The following is a 10,869-nucleotide window of genomic DNA, read 5'->3' as shown; positions in this document are numbered from 1 at the left end:
ACAGGAGCAGACCAACTCTGTGTCTGCCCCAGCCCACAGGACCAGGCTCAGTTCTGATTTCTTCACTCAGAAAGGAGAACTATATAGGAGGAATTATTTAGGAAGTTAACTATAGTTGTTTCTCCGTCTCTTTAGTTCCTTAAATGAGGCTCAATTTTCCAGAGTGACTCCCTTCTCACTTCTGGTTACTGTAGTACATGATCTTCTACTTTAGCCATGGAATTTAAAAAAAAAATCTGTATAATTTTTCTATTTACTTGCTCCCAACACGCACATACATACACACACACACACACACAGAGAGAGAGAGAGAGAGAGAGAGAGAGAGAGAGAGAGAGAGAGAGACAAAGACACAGAGAGAGACACACACACAGAGGCTCATGGTTTCTCTTGCTATGAAGAGACACTATGACTCTTCCCCACTGCTGCCAACTATTAAACATTTATTTGGAAGCTTCCTTACAGTTTAGAGATTTAGTGCACTATTTTCTTGGTAGAGTACTGGCAGACATGAGTCTGGAGAAGGTCTGAGAGTTCTACATCTGGATCTTCATGTTATAGGAAGGAAGGTTGATGTACAGGGCCTAATTTGAGCTCAAAACCCAATCCATGACACACTTCCTCTAAGAGAGCCACACAAATAGTGCCACTCTCCAAGGTCCTATGGAGGCTGTTTTCATCCAAGCCACCACAGAGACAATGACAAAGAGAATAAGAGATCTTAAGTATTAAATTACTTCCGAAGAGTATATTACATTGTACTACTTCTTTTCAAAAAGTAAAATGATTTTCCAGTTGAGTAAAAGATGCTACAGTTTTTCTGAGCTTCTTATTATATTTCAACAAAGGTATTTCTTAAATTTAACTAAATACTGAAGAGAACAGGATACATTATTCCCTTGAGTATAATACTTTTGTGAAATAACTAAGTTTTCAGTAAGAGAACCTTGGCTATCAATTCTTAGATGTGAACGTGGGTTGTGCAATCTTAATTAGTCACTCAGTGCCTTCACTTCCCCATGTTTATTAGTCAGTGTCAGGATTCTGCAGAGAATTACAGCCAGTTGCATGTTTACATTCATTTCAATAACCACCTGAATCTATAACATCACCATTGACGTATATCTATATTTGTATCAGCAGCATATACTTATATCTATCTGTAGATGTTTACATGTTAAAAGAGAGAAAATATAAAGTGTTGTCTCACATGAAAATGGACACCTTAATTATATGATGTATGCTTGCATGGTATGTCACAGTGAACATTCTTTTATATGATTACTGTGTGTTCATCAAACAGTTGATGTAAATTTTCATAAGTACTTTAAGTTAATTTCTTTCTGAAGATTCTTACCTATGCAAAACCCAAAGAATCAGATGTTTTCATGTTCAAGGCTACAAGTTATTATTAAACAAGTAAGATTCAACCAGATGAAGATATGTCCCGCTTTGAAAGATTTATAGCAGAAAATGTCTGTCTTATCTTAGTAGTATCTACCTTTGACCCTATTTAGAATTCAAGTGAAATGGATGAAGTTCATGCATTACATTACACAAACAACTTACTAAGTCTATTAATTTCAATGTAAATATAATTCCAAAATAACTTACTATAAAGGCAGAAATAACAAGCAGGATGAAATCAAAAAATTATATTAAACCATATGTTGTCTCAAAAAAAATCCTTCATCGCATTGGCAAACATATCCATAGACTTTGCGTCAAGGAGAGAAAATAGTCTAGTAAGCAAAATCAAGATATGGTACCTATTCTGATAACTGATAAAACCAAATTCTAATAAAAAATAGAGAAGATGCAGAACTTTTCAGTTTATTAATAAATGATTCCCTTCAGTAACACCTTATCTAGAGATATATTAACTATAAATATATAAGCACCAAAATCAGCAGTTCTCAAATTTTTAAGAAAGAGCACTAATGAACATAATAGATCGCAGGGATTCTGGTTAAATAATAGTGTGTGGTATCTGTTTCTTACACTGCAATTTAGAAAGATCATCAAATCTAAACATCAAAAAGAAACCTCATAGTTAAACTATACAGTAAATAAATTGAACTTAACAAATATGTTGAATTTTCTGGTCAACAGATACAGAATGCATAGTCTTTCATGAAAGGATTTTGGAATCTACTGGAAAATAGGACAAAGATAATCATTTCAAAATAATTTCTTGCATCTAACCAGATAGAACAGAACAATTAAATTTAAATTTGATAACAGAAGAAACAGCAGTATGATAGTCAGTTTTTTTGTCAAGATGATCCAAGAATCACAAAGGCAGACGAATTCTTAGTTGAGAAATTGTCACTACAAAATTAGTTTTTGGATATGGGATGATCCAGTACATTGTAGATGTCCGATTCCTCAAAATGTGGCCCAGAGAGATATAAGAAGGGTAGTTAATCTGAGTCTGAAAGAAATCCAGTAAACTATTTTCTACCATGCTTCCTGTACCTGCTCCACCTTAAGTTCCTACCACAACTTTCCTCAGTTATAGATCATTAGACCATTAATGGCTAAGTTGTTTTGGGCCATAGCATTTTATTATAGAAATAAGAAGCAAGCAAGTAAAAAAAGCTCATATGCATATTTTTCAAGATTGGAGGGCAAATACACTGTGAAATAATTTTGTACCATTGACAAAATAATAAAGAAATTTAAAAAAAAGTTTCTAGCATTAAAGGATTATAAAAGTATTACATACAAAGGCACTGGCCTTTGGATACATCAAATATATAAAAGAAAGGACTCGCTATCTAGAAATTAAGGTTAAATACAAACACTGGACACCAAACAGAAACCAATGAAATATAATAAACTGAATATACAGATCCTAACATCATAATGAGTACAAATGAATAATAAATATTTGAATAAATGTTCAACATATTTAGGCAATACCTAGAGAATACCTCATCCCTACCCAAAATCTATAGGCAACTATGGACTACTAAAGGAAGGAGAGAGAGAGTGAAAGAGAGAGAGAGAGAGAGAGAGAGAGAGAGAGAGAGAGAGAGAGAGAGGGAGGGAGGGAGGGAGGGAGGGAGAGAGAGGGAGGGAGAGGGGAGAGGGAGAGGAAGAGGAAGAGGAAGAAGGAGAGAGATATTTAGTTTCTCTCTGGGATAAGCACTATAATTGGTTACATGGTTCTAAATGACTTTTCTTTAATTGTTTATAATTAATTAACTAATTTATAAACAAAATGTTTCATGTATATACAAAGTAAATGAGTTTACCCTGTTATTTTTAAATATCTATGCATGCATGTGTATATATAATAATATCCATTAAAGAAGAAGAAGTTGACCTTGTGAAGGAGTGATACAGGAATACATGAAAAAAGTGTGTGAAGGTAAAGAGAAGGAGAAAATAATGCAATTAAATTTCCAGACCACATGAAGCTCAAGAAGAAGGAAGACCAAAGTGTGTGTGCTTCAGTCCTTCTTAGAACAGGGAACAAAATACTCAAGGGAGGAAATACAGAGACAAAGTGTGGAGCAGAGACTGAAGGAAAAGCCATCCAGAGACTGCACCACCTGGAGATCCATCTCATAAATAGACACCAAACCCAGACACTATTGTGGATGCCAAGAAGTGCTTGCTGACAGGAGCCTGATATAGCTGTCTCCTGAGAGACTCTGCCAGAGCCTGATAAATACAGAGACAGATGTTCACAGCCAGCAAATTGGAGCACTGTGTCCTCAATGGATAAGTTAGAGAAAGGAATGAAGGATCTGGAAGGGTTTGCAACCCATAGGAAGGACAACAATATCAACCAACCAAATCCTCCAGAGCTCAGAGGCTGAACCAGCAACCAAAGAGTAAACATGGAGGACCCATGATTCCAACTTTCAATGTAGCAGAGGATGGCCTTGTTGGACATCAGTGGTAGAAACCCTTGGTCTTGGGAAGGCTCAATAGTCAGTGTAGGGGAGTGACAACGTGGGGAGATGGAAGTGGGTAGGGGGAGCACCCTCATAGGAGCAAGGAGAAGGAGGATGGGATGGGGGTTCCAGAGGGAAAACAGGGAAAGAAGATAACATTTGAAACGCAAATAAATAAAATGTTCAATAGAATCAAAGAAAAAAAAGAAAATATACAAAAATATAAATGTTTTTAAATTTGCTAAATTTTGTAGCATTTTAAAATATCATTACTTCCATTGAGGTAATATCATCAAAGTTAAAGCTCCTTTAAAAGAGACTATAAGGAAACTACAGGAAATTGTCTGGTATGCCAAAGAATTTACTTCATGAAATGTTATGATCTTATCTAGAGTCCCAATGGACAATTGTCTGAGGAAATTTAGAGGCCATTCAATAATGTCAGTTCTTAGGTGTGATTTGAAAAGACAGTGCACTTCATGCCAATCCTCATTCACACTGTTAAGGCAGCTGCTAGAGTCACTACACACTTACAGGGGTATGGTTTGAAGTTTCTCTGTGATATTATCAATTTTGGGATAGACAACTTGTTTAGTTTCATGTAAAAAAAAAGCTTTCATAAAGACATCTAGGAAAGTCTTTGATCATCTGTAATTACCAAGAAAATAAACCTGAAAACAGCACAATTATAAAGACCAAGAATCATTGCCTTACGTGCTTTTTTAAAAACCATGATATGAACTATATTAATATATAATATCTTCCTAGGAACAGCAAGCTAGAAATATTTTTAGTTGAATGTATCTCAATAATAAAATTCATGATGTCCCTGATATACAACCTGCAAACTGCTTAAATTGGAAATCTGGTGAGCTGTCAGTCAGTAGGAGAATCTCAGGACAGAAGTAACTTGAAGAAACAAAGAAGGCTTATGTGGGAGCTTCCACTTAAAAGATATTCAATGGTCATGAGCTATTTGAATTTCCTAGCTGGAACACGTTTGAGTATCTAATGACTATGTGCTCTAGTCTTATTCTCAAACATAAATCTCTGTTGAAATTAAAAACTAGCATTATCAAACAGCTAGGTTTGGTGAAAATGTGATGGTGAACAAAGCAGAGGGAAAGCTTTGAAGATGACTAATCAGAAATGAGTGGGTGAAAGGTGAACAAGAAAAAAAGATATATTTAACATAGAAAATTATTAACTCGACTTTTGTAATAATAATAAAAAAGAGCTCATTTTGTTATAACATTTAAACTACCGTAAGAAATGAATGATGAACCTGTCAAGAAACTGGAATGGAAAAAATTATTTTGAACTAGATCACTAACTTCAGGAAACAGAAGCAAAGCTAACCAATCTGTTGGCATCCAGGTTTTGCACCAAAAAGATACTGTTAACAAAGTAAAAAGACAACAGATTGGGATAGTAGAAAAAATTATTCAGCGATTCAGCATATAAATTAACAAGGTTTAATATCATTAACTTGTAATTTAGGTAAATAGATGGAAAAGTAAATCTCTAAATAAACTAAAACCAGAACCCCAAAAGTAATTAGCTTAACTAAAATATGCAGTCAATCCAAATAGACCTTTCTCAAAAGAAAACAGATAAATTGCCAGTAGCATTTTGAAAAGCGGTCAGTTTAACTAAGCACCAGGGAAATTCTTTTCAATATAGTTTAAGTAAGATATCTCTTTACTTAAAATTTAAAATGCTTTTTAATATTGTCATATATTTTCTCACCTATGAGGCTAAAACAAGATTTTAGGATAACTCATTTACACAGACACGAATGAATGATTATATGAAAACTCAATAGGATTTAAGCCAGAGCAGATGAATCTAATCGTGCTCACAGCATACCACACTGAAGGAAACAGAACAGCAATGAGTATCTTATGCAACACAGAAAGTAAGATACGACATTTTCTACTATAAGGATGAAGACAAAATGAACTTGACTAACTCAGTACTTAAGTTATATTACTTCTTCTAGAGGTGTTGAGAAGCAATTTGGAGACTCATACATGCATTTAATAATATCGAGAAAGCAGATCTATTGTAATCAGAATCCTTTTTACAAATCAGGGTAAAAATAGATACAGAGAAAGAAAATGAATACGTGAGAGTCAAGCATCTGGTCTTTTATGGTGTGTGAACTATCTATAGGAACTCACAGTACTCAGGATAATGAAGATTTTCCACTTAGAATATGATAAAGTCCTGAGAAATTTGTCATGAATTGGAAATACATATGTGGTGCAACCAACTCCACATACAAATCTGTGTGTGCATGTAGTTCAGTATGAACATACATGCCTTATGTACGTATGTGCTTGTAAACGCCTGTGGCATTTATGGACATACATGTCTGGGTAGATATAGATATATAAGCATAGTATAGGTGAATTCATATGCATGTTTTCATTTTTTCTTCTAATTAAAATATTGGGATAATATGAATATTACTCCAAATTACTGTTTTCCAAAAATGTAAAATACCACTGAAAAACAGAGAGAGAAAACTCAAAACAGCACAGCATGTGGAATTGAATGTGACTAAAATTGAATAATTTGAAAATAAATATAAACTATAATTTCTAAAATAAAATAAATGCCTATAAATACAATCTTTCCTCTACAAGAGTCTCACACTTTAGTGAATGCAATTATGCTTGGTGCAAGTTTGAGGCCACACAAATTATTTACCTCATTTCTAAGTAATTGCCCACAATTCTGAATAAGACACTTCAGTTTCAACTCATTAGTGTGTTGAGCTTTAAAAAGGGCACATAGTTTTTATGTTATTGTTTTAAATAGATAAATAAATAAATAAATAAATAAATAAGTAGCAACCATGTAAGTCAAAACATCAGGCAAACATAAACTGAGGAGAATGTTCTAAAGTAACTGAAGAGTTACTCAAAAGTGGCAAAATATGAAGATAAAATGATGTTATGAGAAATTGTTAAAACTCGGTGAGTGTGTGTGTATATGTGTGTGTGTGTGGTTGCTATGGTGACATATTAGCCATTACTGCTATGTAGGAATACAGAATATAAACTTGAAACATTAGTATACAAGCACTGAGGACACTTGAGTCAAGGCTGGAGTTTCATAGTGTAACCTCTCAATTTGTAGCATCATTTGTTAGTAATAATTAGTAATAATAATAGTGACAGGAAACCTCACGTGAACAAAGAAAATTACAATGTTTGTATATTCTTCATAGCCCTAAAATTCTTAAAATATAATATATTTAACAAGAGATGTAAAGCTTTAATCAAATGAAATTATTGTGATACAATTTTTGAAACCTCAGTGGAAAATGAGGACAAATATTAGGGTCGTAAATGTCTGGGGATAATTGTAACTAAAATGTAGTGATTAGGTTCTTGATTAAAAGTAATGCTTATTTCTATTATGTAATGGATATTTTAAGAAATAAGAATATTCTACATTTACAGTAACAAAATAGATAATTCAAAAGAAATTATATGATTTCTGGGATTTCACTAATATGGACACAGTGGAGATGGGTGGTGGTGGCACACGCCTTTAATCCCAGCACTTGAAGGGCAGAGGCAGGCGGATTTCTGAGTTTGAGGCCAGCCTGGTCTACTGAATGAGTTCCAGGACAGTCAGAACTACAGAGAGAAACCCTGTCTCGAAAAACAAAAACAAAACAACAAAAAAGACACAGTGGGAATTGAGTGACTTGCTCAAAAAATAAGAACATACAAGATTTCCAAACTGCTTAAGAAACTAAGGGGGTTCATTAATTTATTCAATATTCTACAGCAAAAATAAATAAGAACTCTGATCTATGCTATAGTCACATCTCAAAGGGAAATGAGTATGGAAATTATCAAATTATGAGCATCAGTATGTTAAAATGACACTATCGTGGTTGGGTTACATAAATGTAAAGTTGTTTTAATAAGATAGCTATGAGAGTATATGAAATAATTGCAACTTCTCAATTATTGCTTTTAAAATAGTAGCACAGATATCAATGAGGAGTGAAGTAGGTGATACTATCCTGTACAGAATTAAGTACTTCTCCCTAAGCTGCAGACCTCTTACTCCACAATATATACCACCCCTCCAACCTCAAAGCAGAAAAGGTTCAAGCACTCAAACTGAGTACATGAAAAAGTATAGTGTATGCAGATAATCGGAATACAATAGGTTGTCCAATGCCCTAGTAATAGTAACAAGTCAACTAACTTTTGACACAACAAAATTTTTAAGAGATAAATAAACCCCTCACAATTCATTGTGGATGTGACAACTCCTTTCGCAAGGATTTTCTAATTAAGTATATATGCAGATGGATTTTTTAGAAAATCCATATGTGTATATATATATATATATATATATATATATATATATATATATGAATTCTCATTATATACATATAGGAATTCTCATATGATTCCAGATTAACAGTCTGATTTTCAGTGGAGGCATCTGTAGAAGTTAGGAGGCCCTGGTTCTTTCTAACCATATGCTCCTAGAAATAAGACTCAAACTCAAACTATATTTATGAATACCTTGGCCATATAGCTATGCTCTTATCTGAATAGATATAACTTAAAATATCCTATTTATTCTCCCTACGTTCTGCCACATGGCTGAATACCTGTGTTCAGATACCATGCATTTGTTTTGTCAAATATTCCTAGTAAATTTCCCACCTGTCTCTATCCAGAATCTTTTCACCTCCCAATTATCCCATCTCTATTTCCTGTCTAAGCCATAGGACATAGGCTTTTTAATTGACAGGTGATATATCCATAAAATGCACAAGATATTCTCTCTACAGGCATCTGTTTTCACGTCTATAATTTTTTTATTTTGTATTAGTTTCACTTTTTTTCTTCCCTTCAATCCCTTACCTTGGCTTGCTCTCTCCCTCTTTTTTCTCTACCATTCTTTCTATTTCCTGCTTTTTGACTTTCATCCCCCTTTTAAAGGGAGGCAGCATTTATTTTGGTTTATTAAAAATTGAAGAATATAGTCCATTAGTGTTAAGGATATGGCAGCAGGCAAGGAAGGAGAGTATTTAGAGAAGAAAAAATTGCTTGTCACGTTGTATCTCTATTCAGAAAGCAGAGACTGAAAAGGAAGTGAGGTTAGAGAATAAAGTGTCAGCGCTAGGTCCTAGTAGCACATTTTCTCCAGCCAGCATCTACCTTCCCAATGTCCACAACCTACCAGCACCTAGAGACCAAGTAATCAAACAGGTAAATCTATTAAAAATGCTTTATACTTATGTAGGGTCAGTGAAATGGCTTAGAAGATAAAAGGCATTCATTGCCAAGCCTGACAACATGAGTTCAATCCCTAGGACCCACATAGTCAAAGTAAATTCATTCCTTGGTCCCCACATAGTAGAAGGAGAGAACTTAATCCTGAAAATTGCCCTGTGGTTTTTACACAGGCACTATGGCATGCATGCCAACATTAATGTACACACATAACTGAGATTCTACCTCTAGGATGAAGAAACTTGGTGTTTTTTTCTATTGCTTCTGCTAAGCAGGAGTAAAATTCTACAAACCATATGCATAGAACATATAAAAGGACTGCACTATTCAGGAGAAGCCTGCAAATCCGCAGGAGCTTAGAAACTCTAATAGGGTATAATGTAAGAATGTGGAATTTTATTTTCTTTCTCATATTTGGTGCTCAGAGATAAAGGGTCATCACCCCCCAAAAAGTGTTGGTGGCTATCCATAAAGGAAAATAAAAACAATATACAGTACTTGTTTTCTTTTACTGAAGTGTGCTGTGAGTGACAGGTACTTATGAACGAAGACTTTTAGATCATTTTTTTTCCTGATAAGGTAACTGAAAAAAAATAGTCAACTTATCACTCAATCCAGGAAAAGCCAAGTGATAAATCTAGCCAAGACCCCAACACAGAGGAAGGAGCAATGAAGTACCCAATATCTTCAATGGGATAATGGAACCACAAACCATGGAAGCATCAAGATTTTCAGGAACCATGGCTAGTTATGAGAAGACTAAAATGATGTGAGTAGAAACCACGTGTGGGTTCTGAAGATCCATTCCTTTGGCAGTAACTTTCATCCCTTTCAAATGTTTGTATTTTGTAAATTTTTGAAAGTTTCTAATTACCATGTAACACTGTATTTCAAAGAACAATTAACATACATTTTTGCTTCACACTTGGTAGTTTTCAAAATAGTTATAGAACTAGAACATGACAGATTTGATAAAATTACAGCTTTATATCACTTTCTGAACCAAAATTTCAATCTAGGGCAATGTCTTTAAAAAGCTAGGGAATATTTATTCAGCATGCTTTTTATTTTTTTAAACTTCAATGGATGACGTGATTGACACTGCTGTTTTACAAAACCTAAGTGAAAGGATATCCATTCTTTAATTGTGGGACAAAGGAGATGTCTCAGTTGGTAAAGGGGCAAGCATAAGGAAGTGATTTGGAGCTCCAGAACAAAATGTAAGCGGTATCATGTGGCTCATGTTTCTAAATGTAACACTGGTGGAGCAAAGATGGGCAGATTCCTAGAGCTTAATAACCAAGCAAACTGATGAGCATCAGATTTACTGAGAAAAAATATAAAAATTAAATAAAATTTAACTGAGGAAATGATCTGACACTGACCTCTTGTTTACACTCACCTAGACAAATGCAGCCACATTACATATGGGAATCTTTCTACATAGATATCTAAAAATCATACACACTCTACAATAAATTCTACAATATTGTCTGAAAAGTGTAGAATCGGATTAACATTCTTATTCAGAGACACAATTTATCAATCAGAATTATTTTGATGAAGTAAATTTAAATGTACATTTTCTGTTTTGTGGTTTGTATGTTTGTTTAGCTGTATTTTAATTTCTTACCTACTTCAGAAAACCATGGTAGTTATTTAGCAAAGATTAAAATGGTGAG

The sequence above is a fragment of the Grammomys surdaster genome, unplaced genomic scaffold, assembly GCF_004785775.1.
Source record: "Grammomys surdaster isolate TR1022 unplaced genomic scaffold, NIH_TR_1.0 133, whole genome shotgun sequence".
Classification (NCBI taxonomy): domain Eukaryota; kingdom Metazoa; phylum Chordata; class Mammalia; order Rodentia; family Muridae; genus Grammomys; species Grammomys surdaster.
This window is presented reverse-complemented; position numbering follows the sequence as displayed.